The following is a 20,469-nucleotide window of genomic DNA, read 5'->3' on the forward strand; positions in this document are numbered from 1 at the left end:
ATCATGAAATATAATAAATAAAAAGATTAAGCTACCAGATTGACATACTAGTACTCCAAATGAGAAAACACTAGATTTAATAGTTCTGAATTGTACATGTGATATTGCTAAAAATCTTATATGATAAAAGAGCACCTATTTCATGTGAATAAATATTATAGGCTTGTAAGAGAGATTTAACTTTTCTGTAATGCTTCTCCGTGCAGCATATGTTTATGTCTGTAATGCTTCTCCGTCTTGCTTATGTTTACAGCAGGCTTTAATCTTCCCAGGTTCTCATTCTGACCAACTTGCATAACTATGCTTCTATCATTGCCACACATTACCCTTAATATTCGATTTTAAAAGCATTAAATGAATGACGTCGTATTTCTCCACACGCCCTCACTGAACTGAAAGTAAGGAATAACTGGGAAATAGCCTTAGCTTTATCACACTTGAGATAACTGGATCAGTGAGTCTCGGGGTGAACTGATACTTCTAATTTGAAGTCTCTTGAAATCTTAACAGGAAATGTATAGATATGCCAGTAAAGCATTAATAATATAAAGGCTACCATATAATCTGTGGATCATCTGCAGAGTCAAATCCATTATAAAATATTTCAGTTATAGACTTTCAGGACCTCAATCCTTCAGGACATGAGTACGACCCAGCAAAGGCTACACGAAGGCTAACTGAAGTACTGACTAAATTCATTGCCACCAACTTAGAAGCAGTTATGAGTTTCCCTGGATCAGAGCATCTACTCTGCCATACAAGTCCTACAAAGAAGACTATCTGTTTATTTTCCTTAGTCACATGAATGCAACTAGCAGATCTTTGCATACCAAACTTTTTAAAGAGTAAAGTGAGTACCAGTGAAAAGCTTGTGCATTTAAACAACTAATATATAGACCCAAAAAATGAGTTCATGCTCTAAAATTTTTCATTGTTTATCTGACATACCATGAAGTACTCTTAAGTAAAACTAGAGGATCAGAACAAATAGCAGAAGGGTAAGCATCCCCATAGTGTCCTACATCGTAGCTTGGAAAGATAACTACTAAATATGAGACAACCAATCACAATTTTTATTTTTCAAGCTTCTACTACAATCTAGCTAACTGCTAGATCATTTTTGTGCCTGAAACATTATCTACCAACTAAGGAGGACTGAAATAATAGTGAAGTCTGATTTCTACTTCAGCTAGTCTCGCCACTTCTTTCCTTCTTTTTTTTTTTTTTTTTTAAATCAGACACATAAAATGTGCTGAGACAGCAAAATGTCTCTAAAAAACATATTTTGATGTCTCTGGAATTTCCTGGTTTTCATCTAAAATTTCAAGTACAAAATATTTCAGTAGTGTTTAAATTTTTCAAAATGAGACAAACCATTTCGTTCTGCTGCTCTGGAAATTATCTCCGTGTTTCTTCACATACTGTCCTGCAAGGGGCCTTTATAAGTGGAGGAGGTGAGTTTTATGTTGCATCAGGTATGAAACCAGTCAGTTCCATTAACTGCATGACAAAGGTGACAAGCTGCTGCTGCTGCTCTGTTTATGGGGCTGGGCAAAGAGATGCTGTTGCCTTACAATTTGAAAGTGAAGTCTGCAGAAAGGATATCGAGCCACGCTACTTCCATGTCACCTGAACCTTCACAGATAGGAAAATAGTTTTGGGGAAGCAGTTGTCCTTTTTGGTAATAGGTAATATCTATCAGTCTTCAGCAGAACTTTTCACTACACAGGACTTATGGGCAGATTTCATTTGTTAAGACTGCTGGACTGCATTCTCCCATGATCAGTAAGTTATCGCTGTGCATTTTTGTGTAGACATCTGTAAGCTAGAGACTAATGCAGAGAAAAGCAAATCCTCCCTAAAAAATTTTTTTCAAATACAAAATGCATTTATGGAATGAAGATATAATTTTTGAAGTCTCCTTCAGAAGAATATTATATAAAGATTAAAGCCCAGAAGAATGTATATATAATTTTTTGGCTTGCTATGTCTGAAAATATATCTCAAACTTCCCTGTTACTTTAAATCAACAACATGAACAAGCAGGCTACAGAGACAGCTGTAGCAGACTCAGCTGGTGCAGCTCACTGCTTGGGAGGCCTTTACTCCTTTATTTCATCCCTGAAGAGAGAATATGACTTTGAAAAGCATGAACTTTTAAAGTCTTCATTCAGATTTTACAAGAATAAAATAAGATATTTCTTTCCAGAACATTGTTCATCAGATGGAAAACCTCCTGACAGTTCTCCTTAAAGCATAACCAATCTTTTTAATACTGTGGAAAAAAAAAATAGATAAAATTGTCAGTCTTAAGCTTCCTTCTCTGGACTGAATGCATAGAAATGTGCTTTTGTAAAAGCAAGGAAGCTAACCTAGTGTATTTTAAATAAGTGGTTGAAAAGATACCAAAAGAATAAAACAGACAGTTACCAAGTCCCTAGGGCTCTAAGGCCAGACTGAAAATTTGCTACACCCACTGGTAAGCAGTTACTCGTATGAGTAGTTCAGGTTCCTGTTGAACCATCGTATACTGTAAACACTGCCGCTTTTGCTCACTTATTAAGTGGGAAAGCTGCAAGTTTTCACTGAAGATCCTTTCTAATATTCTGGAACTTCTTATGAATTATTTTTTCACCGTTATTTTAGGCTTGTATTTTTGTACAGCTTTATATACAACACTACTTTTTTTCTTTTGTTTTCTTTCTGATTGCCTCTTTGCCTGTACTAAACTTTCAAGTAAACTTTCAGTAGAAATGATCCTAAATAGCTGCAGGTTTCACTGCACAACAAATTCTTCCAGAGATGCTTTACTGTAGACAATTAATGCAAAATTCAGCATCTCCAGAGAGCCATGTACTCCTCATGCTTGGGCTGATATGAGCAAATTCAGTCTGAGAATACAATTCTACACATCACGTATAAGCATGCAAGCTGTTACACTACACATTTTGGGTTTGATCACAGATGAAATCCAGAATTAACTTAGTCTGGGGAATATTCTACAAAATGGTTCTTGCACAGCTGGATCCTCCTGGTATTTAGAACTGACAAAAGCCCATAAAACCTCAGAAAACAGCTGTAGCTCAGTATTACAAAGTTGACTACTTGAAATTCTTACACTCTGAATTTGTACATGGTTGAGACAGGCATGCAGCATTTTAATAGTTAAAGGCAGATGCAATGTTAGCTGGCAAGAAGTCTGCATTCTCCTAAGTTTTACAGCCTATTAAAAACATATTAATTTAGAGCTCATTAGCATCTACTTGCACCACAGCATTAGAGAAGAGTGGATGTCCTGCACAAGGTATGCACGCTACCTGTGGCAATGGCCCTCAAAGATCTGTAAGGAGACCACCCCAAAGAGTAATATTAATACCATCCTTCAGGAAGAGATCATTCAATCCCTTCTATACTGTCCACACTTGTCAAGAAGAGGAATCTTCTGATGTCAGTTACATCCTATTCTGTTCCTCTTGGGACATACAACTACCTGAAATAGCTGCAGCTCCTCTTTACGGCCCCTCAAGAGTGCAAGAGTCAAAATCAGGTTTATTACGGTATGGATCACAGCTGAAGGGAGGACTTGCACCTGCACGTATAATTGAAGAATAGCAACTTCAGATCAATTTCCTGAAGAGTTCTTAGTTCAGCCCCCATAAATTTCTTTACAAATAAAAGAATTACTTTATTCATACTTTTTCAGGGGAGACTGTTTTTACTTAGAAATGAGGGGACACAGAAAATGAGAGATTGAAATAGATATTATACAACGTTAATATGTAATAAGTAGGGGATGATGCATTAAAATTAATTAGTTACATTAAACAGAAGCATAATATCTCAGAAATTAATGTTCCTCTAATCTGGGGAGAGAAGAATAGAATCTGTGAGCTTAATTCATGAATACAATTAGATTTAGATATTTAACAAAGGCTGAATTAGGACAAAATACATGAGTTGCTTCTGCTTTTTCAGTCCTTACCAAGATCTAACAACTAGCATAAAACAACAGGAAATTAAATGCGCAACATGCTGTTCCTTATCTAAGCTAAATAGTCTTGTTCTCTGTATTCTAAGAGTCCCAACAGCAATCAAAGTGATGGTATTCGTCCGGCACATAAACACACTGCATGACTTGGCAAATTGTCAAAATATTCCAGGCGCAGAGCTGCAGAAATATTTAAATGTAAATAGCCGTCCATTGCTGAGCTTTGGTGGGAGAAATACATTCCTTGTTTTTCTTTGTACATCTCTTGTCTGAGTTTTATCAAGCTGTGACTTCAAATCAATTATTCCAATTTAATCATAAATTTAAATTCATGGGCTGGATTCACTGTAAAGCTCCAATAGCTTGTGCTGTTTTTGTGCCACAAGGCATCCATAAGCCACCAGCCAGTCAATAGTATCCTATGCCTCCTTGCATCAAGAAAACAATTCAGTGCGGCTACAGCAAAACAACGTGACAATCATACTCTGTATTTTTAAAAGTAAGAAGCTCAACTTCCTTTTTGAAGATTACCTCCACCTTTAAAAAAAAGGAAAAAAAGAAAAAAAAGTCTTATTAAAATATCTGCAGTCATGCAACTTAGTTCTAAAATATTCCAATCCAGTAATTCAGTGGTAGCTCTTTAAAGCCAGAAGAAAATAACTACCATATCCAAGCATGATAATTTTCAATAAAAACTATTTTTTCTTCATAGAAAGTACTAAGTACAAACTGACCCTCCAAACTGAGGAGTAATTTTTGTAAGAAACAGATCAGACTAGCTGATTTCCAGCTAATGACAGGCCAAAGATGTATTCTTTTTTGTCACATACTGCTAAATATATATATATATATATATATATATATATATATATATATACACACACACACACATATATATATATAGGTTTTTAAATTGTCCTCAGTCATTTGAGACTCTCATTTTGTCAAACCAAAAGAATTCTACATAAGGATACAGTCACACTCCACTCATTACTCAGAACAGTTTAATCAGTGAAAATAAAATCAATGTAACATGAATGATTCACAAATTATTGCATTTAACACGTCTTGGGCTAAAATATTCAAATATCCACTATATCCAAAGAGTGACAAGACATCTTCACAAGTTTTCCAAGAATCTTTGGGTTTTAGGTAACTAAGGACATTAAAGTGCGGAAATATTTGTCTTTACAGTCCACGCATTCTTTTTTTGCGAATGAGAAGTAACTCCTGTGTAAAGCAGAATGCAATTTTAAAGCACTCAAGGCTATTTAGAGGAACTATAACAGTCTTTCTCCTCTGTAAGTCTCCAGCATTGTTATTCTATCTCTTTGTATTTGAGTACAACAATAAAAAGTGGACAAAGTAAAAGAAGAAATCTTTATTTAGGGTTACTTACTTCATATAAAGATAATTCTTGACACGTGTGGATGCTGCCAAATCCGTGTTTGCTTATGCAGAGTTTAATTCTACCTTTTTTGTGAAATTATTTTCACATATGGAGTAACCTCTGTACCATAATCAGGTAAGACTTGCTTTTACAAAAAGTTCTTGCTCTTAATACTACAACTGCTCTAGTCAGAAATGTTTAGCTCAGCCACGGACAGATGTCTCCACTGAACTGCCCTCAGAGCTTTCACAAGCAATGTGTCGGCAACAGCATGCGCTCTGTGCACGTTCCTGTCTATAGCTGAGACTGTCTAAACGCTGCCTCGTCCTTCCTCAGTGCCCTCGCGTGAAAATTCTTAATGCATCAGACAGCACAGCAGAAAGGAGTCCGGTCATGGAATAAACATGTACATTTGAGAACAGGAACAAAGCACACGCTTTTGCTTTTTGGATTTACACATATTTAACCGTAAGCCCAGCAGCTTAAACCAGAGCTTCAATCAACGCTGAAGGCATGACTGATAAATGCAGGTATTAAAGCCATAGTGAGCACTCATGACGGACACTCCTTAGGGGAGCCACAGAAATAGCGGAAAGTGTAACATGAAGAAAGCCCACGAGACGTAAAGCATTAACTAACTCATAACAAGCTATACAGGCAGTTATCCAAAAGCACAGGGCACAAAAGGTAAGCCAAGTCTTTAATGGACTTTGTTCTGCATATGTAAAAGGAGAAGCCTATTTTGGAAAGCTCTTCTTCATTCTTACACGGTTTATTTAGAGATGAAGGGTATATTTTCACAATGAGGATCGCAATCAACTAGGCTAGCACAAACACTTCTGTGAAGTTCCCACTTGTTCCAGTAGGTTCATTCTGCATTTAGAAAGAAAATGAAACAAAGTAGCTGTTTAAAAGAAAAGCTGGAAGAGTGTACTCAGCATTGTACTCAGCATATTTCCCGCATGTAAACTCTGCTGACGCTTCAAGGAAGAGAGAGAACATGGTTGTACATCACTGCGGTTTTTTTTTAAATCAAGGTGCTTACATATGGCATTTTCTTGAAGTATACGCTTCATTATTTTGTCTCTCTGTGCAGTATGTATCTCCGACACAATCATGGCATAAAAGCATTACCACTAAATAATTGCTCATTAAATAGTAAATGCAAGGTAAATATTTTGAAATGATATTACTGTTGTATGGATGAGGTTTTTAAAGTTCTTCATTTTTTAAAAAGTCCTATAATAAATGAAGTTCAGGCCTAACTTGATACCACTTGAGGACATCCTTAAGAATTCCACTAATTTTAGTTTAGGATACCATACTAACATTTCTCCAATCCTCTGGTTCCTCTCTAGATTTTGTGTCTATTCAGTAAAACACTCCTAGTTATTTCACCGAGATAACAAGAAACATAAAAAAGTAGAAGGCCTACATAATCCTGCAATTTTGATTTCTTTTTCCATGCTTAATTTGTCCAAGTATAACCTGATTTTGTCCAAGTATAAACCTGCTATTTTCAATAGCAGCCAAAGTGACAAGACTAATTGCTTCCAAGTTGTCACTAGACTTATTTTTATCTAATTAGAAGCTAATTTAAAAAAAGTACTACTTTAGCTGTTTGAGTCATACTTTTGTGCCTAGGCATCCACTCTAAGGCCTACCATCAAATTTGTTTTCTGGTAATTGTGGTTGAAAATCATCACAGGTTAACATATACTTTACTTACGTAAGGGAATAGTTATTTAAGCTGTAATTGGCAACTGTAGCATTAGGACAGTAGGCCAGTAATTATTTATAACTTAAATAAACGGAATCCATTTATCCTGAAAAAAACTGAATACACCGTCTGGCATGATTTCCTGCTAGCAGAGACCAGATCTTAGGTCACGATCTCCATAATACATATCAGCAGGCAGAGTGTTGAGGGTGCAAACCTAATGGTATGAAAAAGGATTATTTGCAATACTATGTTTCAGTTAGTTTAGTCGAAACAGCTATTTAAAGATTTATTTGATCTTTGTTAAAAAGGGAACCAATTTTTCTGCCTTCAACAGATCTGTTATCAGTTTACATCAAAGGTAATTTTGCTCTCAGATCAATTTATTAGGTACTATATCCAGTTAATCCTTGATGACAACATAAGACTTCTTCAAAATATTAAGCAGAATTTTCTTTATAATAAAGCATACAATTTCACATTAAAAATGTTTTAACAAATAACTTTCAGTAGAATATCTAATTCACCTTCTTCTCACTAATTTCAAGTCTGCAGTGGTTAATAAGAAAATGTCTGCATCTCAGTTCACAGAGGTGGCTCTTGGTTTTCTGTCAACTATCATTCAAATAAACTATTTAATGTCACAGAACAAGTAAAAGTTTGTATTGGTGGATATAACTTAAGTTAGTACTGCTCACTGATCAGGAGCAAATTCATTACAAGCACTATTTATGAAGAATAAAAGGAAGTTAAAAACAGCCAGAAACCAATGCAACAATAACGTTTTATAAAATTATCCAAAGGAATAGGAGAGTAAATGACTAATAGTACTGACAACTGAACAACAACAAAAACATTATATAATTCCAGCCCATGATGTTTTAGTAATTGTTTTCCACTTAGAATATTGATTTTGTTCCTTTAAAAGAGGCAAACAATACAAGACGGAGTTATCGTCACCACAGCACTCTTTGGTCGTCAGCAAACTACAGCTCATGTAGCTAATGTGCATGTCACATCTATCATATGCCATTACTCACAAGCCATCCAAAAAAAAAAAAAAATCAAAGATGCAGTATTTGCTGTGTTTGCTAATTAAAGTATAAAATTAACACATCGCATCACCTGTTATAGTCTATTTCAAACTTCCACTATGCACAAAATATGCATCCACCTTCTTGTAAATATTTCCAAAGAATGTCCAAGAAAGCAGACATTAGCAAGGATATTGACAAAATGGAAAGCTGCAAAACTGAGATCCTGATTGCACAGGAGAAGACAAACATAATGTTTGATTACACAGCACTGCTCCCTGTCTCTCTTTAGGGACAGGGTTAACATAAAAAGACTTACAATCCTGCCATGGCTGCGGTACAGCAGCTCAGACAGCAAAGTCTTATCCTTTGCTATCCAGAAGGCTTGATCCTGACCCCTGACAATCCACTGAAGCATGTCATGTCGCAGTTAAAACCTTCTGACTTTGCTACCACCCATATTGCCTTCTTCTAGGCTACAGTGAACACAAGGGCTATATTCGAATCAAAGGCATGCAGTAACACGTGGTGCAGAGATCCCCTTGCTCTGCCCTACGTAACACAGGGTAGTCCTGTACAAAGATCCTGTTTCAAAAGCTGTTTAACTGCTTTATCGAAGAGCAGCTCCACCGCTAAGCCATAAGCCTCACCATCAGGAGAACTATTTCATAGCAGCATGGCACTATGCTTAAGCAGTTATATGGCGTTTTGAACAAGCTCAGTTGGGGCTAACTGGAGTATCTCTAGCGAGTCAACTAATGAGCTACCTTAATGTATTTAATGTGCCCTTATCTTGCAATAACTAAGCTGCTCAAAATTTTGAATGATTTGCTTTTGCACCACCTCTGTAAGGCAAATGGGCTATTCTTTCCCTTCTACCAACAAGGTGTAAAAGACAAGCCTTAACTTGTCAAAGATATTTTATACCATTGATCATCTGCATCAAATTTCTTGTCAAAGGTCACCGTATTTGCAGTTCAACAAGAGGTTAAAACCAAAAGCCTTCTGCAGCCTGAACAGGCAAAGTAAATTCACTGATATAGGGTCACTCCTGTGCTTAAATACTTGCACTGTTTTTTCAGCTCTCTTTTCTAGTGCACTATTTTTCCTGTTTTCTGGAAAGTTCTGCCTCTTCACTTACCAGGTCTGGCTTCTTTTGTCTTCAGCATATAGCGTTAGGTGCACTTTTATTCCACTCTCTACAATAGGCATCAGTTCTTCTACACAGCCTATCTTCTTGAGCTGGTCCCCAGGTTGTCTCCTTTCTTAAGCTGTACAGTTCCTTGAAGCTCATATTTTATTTATTTAGATATTAACATATTTTACACTTAATTCAACCATTTTTATTTCTTTAATGTTTAACAAGGGTTGCAATACTTTGATATTTCTGGTTCTGTTCTAAACCATTTACTTTCAAGATCAGTACCTCTAAATGTAGCATTTTCATGTGAAGGCGCTCCCTCATTTGAAGTAAGCAAGAATCCTTCTTAGTCTGACACTGATGTTTTTATTCTATTCAGAAAAATATATTAAACAAGGAACGTTTGTTGAAAGTGTTAATAAATAAGAATTTCACCAACAAAATTCTGGCAAGCTGCTGTAACCAATACCTGTCAAAATTTAGTAGACACTCATAAACGTACATCTACAGACCCATATAACTAACAAACTAGTTTTCACTACATTATGAGGAGACTTATTTAGCTTTTTGAAATATAAGCCATGCTACAAGTCTCAACTAGCGAATAAAAAGAAGTATACTATATCCCAGTGCCCTTCCATCCTCTTCCCTCCCTTAAACACGAGTAGGCTGAGAACATCCTTGCTAAATGTTGCCTCAACAGGTAAGATTTGCCTAAGGCCTCCTTCTCTGTATATAGTTCCACAGAACTCAAGTTTGCCTCTGGAAGAGCGAAATAATCCAAAATAGACAGGAATGCAAAACCACATCACAGTTACTTAGAAAGCTAAACAGAGACCAATTTTGAAAGTAAAAATTGTATGTGCCAGCCGCTTGCAAAACTAAGGACTATTTCAAGGTGTCTTGAGGGAAAAAGAAATGTGTAGGTGAAATTAACTACACATAGGCTGGATTGTTATTGCTAGTACTCACTTTAAGACTCAAAAAACCAAAATGAAGATTCCTTGCTCCTCAGCTTTTGCAATATTTGGGGCACAGCAAATCCAGGTCAAATTCTGGATTCCTAATCACGTGGAGGTGGAAAGTGGAAAGACAAATAGAAAGGAGCAAGTGAGATGCTCAAATACCGAGGTCAAACACGCTGAACTGGGATGTGAGGAATGGGAAAAATGAAACGTGAGTAGAGAACCTAATAAAGCCAAGCAGCAGGAAGAGAAAGGAGAGGAGTCTTACAATATGACAGTGGTCTTTGGCTGTTTTTGTGCTTATAGTTGAACATCCATGGGCACGCTTAAGGGCTTTTTAATCCCCCCTGCAAATCTTTATGGCTTAGTACAATTAAGGAGGACTGTGTTAATCTTGTGGCCGATCCCACAAGTACCAAAATATTTTGTATGAAGTCGATGAGGACTGAAGGAATATCACACTTTGAAGGATCAGGAACCCAGGCAGAGAGGAGACTTTCCAGAATGTTTGAAAAGACTATCCATTTACTGTTCAAACACAGCACTATGAAATGGTGTCCTCGGGGAAGAGACAGACTATTCTGAGACACAGAATATATTGATTCTCCAAGTATATATTTACTCAAGTCTTTGCTGACAACCCACGGGACCGCATTTTGCTTAATTAGAGTGTTAATGTCTGTTGCTAATACAGATTAATACAATGCATTTCCTGCCCTGAAAGAAAGTGGAAAATTGACAAATAGAAAATACATTTGCACTAAGAATATTCCTCTACCTGACACATGAGATCATTTCATCAGGTAAAATACAGTTCATATTTTTACTTTATTATTTTTGCTAAAAATGAGATGTAAACGCTGTTCCACCGTAAGACATAAATAAATACATCTGCACTGTTACCACATATACAAAACTTCATTCCAGAAAGTTCTTTTCCCATCAAGTAAAAAGCCCACAAGAGCAGCAGTCTAGAATGAAGGTGTCAGCTCAGACTTACTTTTCAGCAGAGCAGTAGCCCTGCTATAGAAGGAATATTTTTTACAGTTTTACAGAAGACACCACATAGTCCTTAGACTTACAAAGGTATCCAAAAAGTCCTGAAATAGAAATGACACTGGGAAGTAAAATATGTTTTGCTCCATGTAAGCTCAGTAGAAGTATAAAGAGATATGGTATCAAAAGCATGAAAATTACAGATTCTCTTCACTACTAACTGATGACAAATTAAAAAAAAAAAAAAAAAAAAAGGTCCTGCAATAGCGGATGGAATCTTCTCAAGTACCAGAATGTGCACTTTATATGTGCAGAGACTGACAAAAGAATCAGGTATAGAGACGAGAAGAATATCAAGCACACCCTTGAAAAACTACAGGAGTTTACCAATTAGGATCTTCTACTGTATAGTTACTACAATCAGGCCAGACAATGCTATTTATATAAATTAAATTTTAAGACAACACTATATAGACACACTTCATTGACAACCACTAATCAATTCGAACAATTTATCAAGTCAACAGAAAGCTATCAGAGGCTTACAGTATACAACACATGGCATGAGAAGTAAATACACTAGCCAAGACAAAATATTTTATGCTCAATGATTTTTGTTCCTCCTCCTAAGGAGAAAAATATTTGAAACACAATTTCTATCATAAAGCAATTTGTACAGAGTAGTGGAAATTCTGGGTTCCAAAATTTAAATCTCTTTCTTTCAAGATACAGAACTATTAGGAAACGCACAGTAGCATTTTCAGCAAGGCATTGATTTAAACTCACTGCTAGTTTGGGCTCACTATTCAGTCTTTATTCATCTCCACTTATCAGTGGAGAATAACTAATTTCTCCTTCATCCATCAGGCAGCGGGTAAACACATTAAATATCTGAAAATGAAGGAGTTGGTCCTTTTTTCTGGACCTGGACCTTCAAACAAGACAGGTAAATTATTGTTCTCAGTAACTGTGCCCCACTAGCTTTTGTGCTTCTACATCCTTCTGTGACTCTTAGGTTAAGAACAGTAGTTTTGAGGGATAACTCTATCTAAGATCTTTGAAATATTTTTTAGCTACTTACAAAAAGACCCAAACAAACAAACAAAGCCCCACACAGTTAACACCAAAAACCTCTCTAGTGTATTTTGAACTAACCATATGTTCAGAATTGATGAACTGCATGTTGCTAAAGAAATAATTAAGATACAAACATTCCACAAAAAGTCATCAAAGAGCTATTACGATCACAAATCTAAATTTCAGATATATACTTAACCTAATTCTGAATATCCAGTACATCTAAATACTTATATTTGACAGTCCAGTTTCCAGCAAAGCATAAAATAAGAATCCCATAAACTATGATTACCATCCTGTTTGTTTTATAATGGGTAATCTCAGTTTAACAGAAAATTACTTAAGCTGGTTTTGAATATTTGAAATAGGTTTACCTGACAGTATTGTTTGCTAATAGCAAAGCGTAACTATATTCCCAAAGAACATAAGCTGCAAGTAATGCTTAAGTTATCCTGGCATGAGACTATAAGAACTCACACACAGATGGAAGCTGGCCTCAACTCTTTGGCTTCACAGAGATACTAGAAGTTGCCTAAGCAACTAGTGCTGTGACTACCCTTTATAAAAAACGTTAGTAACAGTCTCCAGAATTACTAAGACAGCCACCTTCAGAGTGAGGTAAATCCAAAACAAAACAGAAAACTATGAGGTAATAGTGACAAATGGTCAGAATCCTATAAAGCCAAACCCTGTGTCTCCAACCTCCTCAAATTCTTTGCGGGAAGTCAACAGCACAGTAAGCAAAGAAGAGAGATTATAATTTGACTTAAAAGATTTAGATGATAGCTTCTTCAGAAAGATTTTCAAGTACATAATCATGAGCAGTAGGCAAATATGAGCTATTTCCATGGTGAAAGGAGGACAGCGTCAATATTTTACACAAGGATCTGCCAATTTTGATTACTAAGTATCACTTGAAGGAAGTCACTGAAGTTGCAAAATCAAACACTAAGTTGAAAAAAAGTAGCAAAATAATTACAGCTTCATATACATGTATCATAATCTCATTAGTTCTACGGTCACATACTATTTTTCCTTGCTTTATTTCATACATACAGTGGACTGGTCACTTAATGAGCAACAACCAGAAGGAGGAAAAAACAGAACATGAAATATTTTTACTGTACAGTCTAAATCCTTCTCCAAAACATGAGTTGTAATTTCCTCATAGGCTTTACTATAGCATTAATCAAATTACAGAAGACTCTCAATTATCCATGTGTCATTTATCCAGGTTATTAATTAGTTGTGCCTCACACGCACAGTCACAGATCTGTCTCTGTCCAGAGACAGCTTGGATCTGGACACTCACTTTTGCTGCCATATCATACGATTGCAACCATACGGATTACAGAGCCAACACTAGACTAGACGCAGTTTAGGTGTGAAACAGATATTAAGCAGGAGAGCATCCAAGCTGACTTCCAAAGAGCCACTTGAGCTTTGCCCTTCCCAGCATCCACAGCCCACGAAGGTCTGCTAACTCAGGCATAGCTGGGGCTGAAGCCACATGAAGCCAGCCAGGGCCACACTACGCCTGCGTGGAAACCATCCCCAACTTGAGACCCTAGAAAATTTCATGGAAGTGTGTATAAGGATTTCCTATGTGAATCAAACCAAGTGAAGGTAAGATTACTAGGTCTGTGTAGACCTGATGAAGCATCCCTTTGTTATGTTGCCTTGTAAACATATTATTTGGGCTTTCCGTTATTCCAGATAATAAAAATTCGATTGCCAGTTGCCAAAGTCTAGGTAAATTACTTTTATATCTTCACAAAAATCATTAGATGTCAGGATAGGATTAAGCTTATTTTTCTTCTGATTCTTGTGGTTTTTCCACGGATTCTCTTTCTACACCTATACCCCTTTTTTAAGGAAGATGCTTTTATCGAGTGTTTCTGCAGTCTTTTGCTGGATTTATGTAATGAATGACCTTCACTGGGACTAGATGGAGTCAGATTTAGGAAGGAAAACTTCCCTCAAATATTATCTCTCTCTGGCTCTTTCACTGGGAAAATATATTAACATTTGTCTTTTAAAGGCATTTTCATTAATATTAAACCATTCATTTCAAACTTGCAACATCCATAAAGTTTATTTGTGAAATCTTGGATAGATATGTGGTGTCCTTTTGTTTTTCACCTCTGTAGCACACAACATTTTATATTGCAAGGGAAGAGGATAACATTGAAATCTTTCTGACCTACCATATTCATGCAGCTAAAACAGTTTTCTACCTACATTAGAAGGCCTAAAAGCAGCTGGTAGACTTGCATTAGCTAATTCATTGCTGCATGCAAGTTCCAGTACGCTGTGTTCCCACAGTATATTGTGCCTTCACACTGGCTTTGTCCTTTCTGGTTTGTAACCTGTCATTAAAATATCCTACCTGGGCTGTCAGGAATTCTCTAGTAGCCAACTACGAATGAAAGGTTTGTGGGTTTGTTGAACTAATTAACTCTTGACTTTAGACTGAAATCCTTGCTGGAGACCCTTATATTATGCATCTTCCTCAGTTACCTTGTCCCAGTAGATATCTGAATTTTTAATTGGCTTTGCTCCCTCTGAACAGTTTTGCACAGCATGAGGAACATATGGCCTTATGTATTTAAAAAAGCTTTCTAAGGGCCTGAAAAACTAAAAATCTCATATTTCAATATCATGTTTCACCTAATTAAGCAAATCTATATTATTTGGTTTGAGAACTGACTCAGTGAAATCTGTCATTCCTAGAATTTCAGGGATTGCGTACATGCGAGTAGGCCATTTTAGTAAGACACCCATGGGAATACAGCTCGTAACTTTACAACAACTTTTGAAGGAAAAAGAAGTGTAGATTTCATCACCTCTACCACATCCTACAATTTATGTCTCACATAGAAGATAAACATCTGCTCCAGAAATTAAATTAAAAAAAATAAAATAAAATTTGTCAAGAAATTTCTCAGCTTAGCCAGAAAATAAAGTCAGTAAGCAAGCTGATCAGTCTCTAGTTTCAGTAACTATTGAAGAAATTCTTAATATCACAGAATTTCTGAGCAAGTTTAGGGTTCCGTACTGGAAAAACAAAACAAAAACAACCGCCCCCCACAGACTAATTTCTGGAAGAATATATACCAGAGTTTAATTTTCTTTGGTAGTGATGAGATAATATCATATATTACAATCTTCTGAGGACAGGATCATTTCTCTTAAAATAGATTAATATGCCCTACATAAAAATATACCTTCCCTTGTCTTTACCCTTGATCTTAGCTCAGGTTAAAGAAAAATTATTTTCTAACACAAAACCTTTCTAGAGTGAAAGAACTACATTCACTTTTTGCATGAATTAGCATTTCTACTAACATAATTTAGAAACAATTAGGTCATCTTGTTAGCATCTCGTCTGGCACATCTTCTTTACCTCACTTTTTTCTGCCAGAGATTTATTTGATCAGATAGTGAAAACAGATACCTCCGATTAAAAAAAAAAAAAAAAAAGGAAAAAAAGTTATTTGGCCTCCCTCCTGTAATGTAAATCATTAGTTCATTGACTCCTCTGAACCACATTTGAAGAATTAAGGATTTGTGGCAAAGTAAAAATTGTGGTTTTGTAATTGTGATTAAAGAACTTCAAAGAAACTTGTGTTACATTGGGACAAATTAAACTTCTGACACAAATACATTTCTGAGTAAAGACTTCCATAATCTCTCTGCTATAACCACAGAATGTAGCAAGCCTACTTTGCATGTATTGTGGTAAGCATCTCCTTTTAAAAGGATTTGAACCAAATACCTGGTAGAAGACATATCATCCTAAATGTCAAAAGAAGTATCAGCCTTATGTATTAAAATATTGTTTGATAGTCTCTGAAAGACAAAAGATCAGGAATCAAGAACCTATCCAGCTACTCTAATTTCACGCCCACTAACACATCACACCCATCCTTACATGTGCTGATTCTGACAACATCACAGCTATAATTTAGAAAATATGTATTTGGCTCGATCTTTCAGGCAGCCTTGATTATTTGAAACATTTACCTTTTGAGCCAATACTCACCTTATGACCATCATTCTTTTTTCTTGAAATCCTTTGACTCAGTTGTAAAAAACATAAAATTATGAAATATAGCCTCTTGTGGCATATTTTTGAACAAATTCAAAGTCGACTGAGGGAGAACAAGATTTGGCAGAAAAGTATTTCTTCAGTGAGGAGAAAGTTAGATTTAAATCAAGAACAAGTTGAAATCTGGCCTGGCAAATACATACTTTGCCAAGAGAACCAGCTTTAAAAGAATCAGAAAAAGTAAATATGATTAATATTTCTCCCTTGATGCAGATGCTGACTGTGTTTTTTCCTATACTCATAGCTATACACATTAGGAGGAAAGAAACGCATCAGAGTTACGGGTGGGCACAGTGCAATGACAAAGGAAAAAAAGATTTAACATTTAACATTAACATTTTAACAAAAAATATAACATTCCTGTTAGCGCACAGTGAGATGAAAGTTCGGAGAAAAAAAGAGGTAATAATCAGAGCTTTTGGGAAACACATTTTCCAGGCAGTTTCAACAACAGTACAGCCACTTTTGTGCGACAAATTCTTATAAATACAAGAGTTATAACTGTACTTTAATACTTCAGTGATTTATAGATTGCTAAAATGTAAAACAAGTGCTGTGTGGGGATGTGTTACCCAACATTTTGCAAGGAACGGAGAAATTAAAAAAACTGAGGAAGACAGATAAAAACATTGACTAATCCAAACATGAAAAGGTGTACACTTCTTCAGTTAGTGACCAAATTTAGTGGATGCCTTGCATAGTGTCCCATTATCACTCTCTCTACAGGATTAATTTAATACTTTCACAGCAGTAGGTAACATTACTGAAAACAGGATCTGTATCGCACTCCGAGACTTGCAATCTGGTTTTAATTTGGCATGTTGACAGCGGCAAATCAATTCTCCAGTGAAATGACATTTTGTAACATTCTTACTTCCCTCCTCTTGTGGCAATCCACTACTGAAAACATTCAGATGGCAGTGAAAGTTACTCAATTAATTATTATAAAGAGTTACATACTACAAAGTTTAGTTATATTGTGTTTTATTAGCAACAATAAAAATAGTCTCAATGTTTCTTTTTTTTTCCCAGTGATTTGCCATGAAATGCTGAATACAATATAAATTTTTCAACTGCAAACACGGCTAACTCAGCTTAGGCTTTGAAGAGCAGTTCCTATCTTCTCATGTACCATCCAAAAAGATCACAAGCTACAGAATGTTCTCTCTTCCTATCTGCCATTCTACTGTTTTTCACAAAGAAGAAAGTATCTGGAATTTAGTAAAGAAATACTAATTGCATACAAAGAATAGGATCAAGCCTATTTTTCTATTTCTTCTTGTGTTTTAATAGCACAGTTATTAGTAATAAACAGGAATAAAAAGTAAAGAATTGCATCAACTTAAGGGAAGACAGTACTTTCTCTTCAGTTATGCAACGAGTAGGACTTAAGTCGGATCTCAATCATTTTCTGCTGTTATGCAGAAAATTTATAATTCAATACTTAATTGTATAATCACATAACATTATTTCTGAATAGGAAATAATGCTGTTAACACCTGAGCACTTATAGAATAGGAAATACGCTAAACATTTGGAAAAAAAAAATCAAGTGAGATTTCAGAAACATTGTTTCAAAGGAACTCAGTTCCAAGGGCCAAACTTAGTGGCACTCTACATGAGCTTACAGTCTAATAAAATGTAAAATTGGGAATGAAATAAGAGATTCATGAAATAACAGTAAATTATTGTGTGATAGATGACTGCATTCTGGATCACAGATGGGAAGGTACAAATACAGACCACATTAACAAATGTATTTTTATGCTTTTTACTGCTCATCCATCTGCATTAAAAGATCTCACTGTGGAAAAAGTATCAGTGCAGTCATCTCTAGCTACATAATAACAATTATAAGCAAGCTTTGAGTTGGGACTTCTGTATGTCTGCTCACATACGCCTATGTACAGAAGTCTCAATCAATACTGACGCCGCAACAAAGCATAAGCAATTGAAAAGAGTGAGACATGAAAAGGTCTTTTAACTGCTCAGAATAATATTTGCAGATATTTCTGTAAATTACTTTGTATGTTTTGTATTTAAGTTCTGAGAATTCCATATTGCTCTCAGGCAGTCATGAATAATAATGACAGGCAATTAGAGATGAAAAAATGTACCAATAACAGAAAATTATTCGTCTTATTATTCAAAACTACCAAAAACTTACATAAGCTGCGTGGTATCTTTGACATCTCCTCCTTGCCTTTGGAAAGAAAAAATCCAAAAGCTCAGAAAACCTGGTGCATCAGTAAATGTCTTATTTCCGTCAGATCATTACACTTTTTCTAATCTGTATGTGGTCATGGAGGAACTCCTCTTTTCAAAATTCCTCTTTTTTAAATATAGTATTGCACACACAAGGTAAATGCTGAATAGTCATACAAACTCTTTGTAGTGGGGTCCTAAAGTATGTATCTGAAACTTGTGGTGAGAGCTTTAAACACACACAAAAAGAACAGTTTTCTGGAGAAATAAATATAGTAGCTACAAGCTACAAGAAACATTGACCAACTGTTATACGTAAACAAATCTTCTGGAAAAAGACAGGCTTCCCTTTAGAGCTACAACTTAGAATTAAACACAAAATCCAGTGTTTTGCCAGACAAAGAGCACCACAAATCTTAAATTAAAACTAGACAAACTGAAAAAATATGCAAATCCCATTGAAGCAATATTTTTGTTGAGTCATGTTCTCTCTGGCTAGCTATTTTAGATTCCATGTATCTAAAGACGACCACGCTCATTAGCACGTTATTAGTTATCATGTCTATACATGATACCATTTCTCCTATATTCTCCAGTGCTTTTAATTGCTATTAATGGACTATGTCTACAGCGCAGAACATCAGGTAAGTTTTAAAGGTTCAGTCCAGCTCCAAAAGAATTTGACCACTTTTTAAATAAGCACATCTATTGCCATGGTAGTTATAAAAAGTCAACATTATTATGTCACGATAAAGACTCTGGATTCCACCCCTTCTCCCTAGAAGGATCTTTAATGCTGAAGGTTTCCATGAAACTAACATTGGCAGAAGTTGTAAAGGCACTAACGTTAACCATCTACCCTCTGCCAACGCAAACTGCTTGCAATAGGTTCAGCTTGCAGAGTATAGCAGGGGAGGAAACCATGTATCATTGTGAAAATATACTGGAAAGTCTTTTCAAATAGGCACTTAAAGGTGTTACGAAATTATCAACTTATGGAAATGTGCTGAGAAACAAGGAAATGTGGCTGACTGGTTGTTGTCGGTTGTTTCACTGCTGTTGCAGGGGAAGGGGGGAGAGAGTTAATCGAAACAGATTTTACTCTTTCCTCATCAGGCTACCACATTTCATCCTAATAGCCTCTTTTCTACTATTTTGGCCTTTGGCCATATCAGTAAGCATAAAGTAGAAGGTCAGTAAAATATATTGTACAAAAAGTATAACCTAAACGAAGCACTTCCAAGCCTAAATGCAATTTTTTTATTTTAATGATGGGTACTGGTTCTTGTATTCTTATTCTATACAAAAAGTTTTGTGTCAGAAGCCTCACCCTCTAAATGAAAAAAAAACCCAGAAACTAAAGTAAATCAGTCACATCCTCAATCCAGCACAGTCTATGCTGGTTAAATGCTAGCAAGAAAGCTAAAACAAAAGGAGATAGCACTTGCAAGGTCCTCAAGTCTGTCAGATCACTAAAATTGCCAGTATTAAACCCTAAACAACTAAAAATAGAAAAAAAAAATCTTCCACTGAGCCATTGAAAAAGTATATTCACACATTTCTGATAGTATTCTACTCACAGGGGCACGATGAGCACACAGAGAGAATGATTTTTTAAAAAAAAATACACAGTTGGGAAGAGCTGTAGTCACATAACTTACTTCTAATCCACAATTTATTTTCATACACAACTTGTAAGAACTGTACTCACGTGATTTACTGAGAGATTTGTTGAAAGTCGACTTAAATTCTAATCTCTCTTTCAATAATATTATTTACCTGATAACATAATATTGCACAATATACACGTGTGGGACCATACATGTGCAGTAATACCCCTCC

The 20,469-nt window shown here is 35.8% G+C and overlaps 1 protein-coding gene across 3 annotated transcripts in view; it reads right to left on the bottom strand.

Annotated features, from left to right (window-relative positions):
- The window catches only part of MARCHF1 (membrane associated ring-CH-type finger 1), a 241,533-nt gene that overhangs the window by 92,572 nt on the left and 128,492 nt on the right, over positions 1 to 20,469 (bottom strand). The gene's annotated exons all lie outside the window — the stretch shown is intronic.

Source organism: Struthio camelus, chromosome 4 (assembly GCF_040807025.1).
Source record: "Struthio camelus isolate bStrCam1 chromosome 4, bStrCam1.hap1, whole genome shotgun sequence".
Lineage (NCBI taxonomy): Eukaryota > Metazoa > Chordata > Aves > Struthioniformes > Struthionidae > Struthio > Struthio camelus.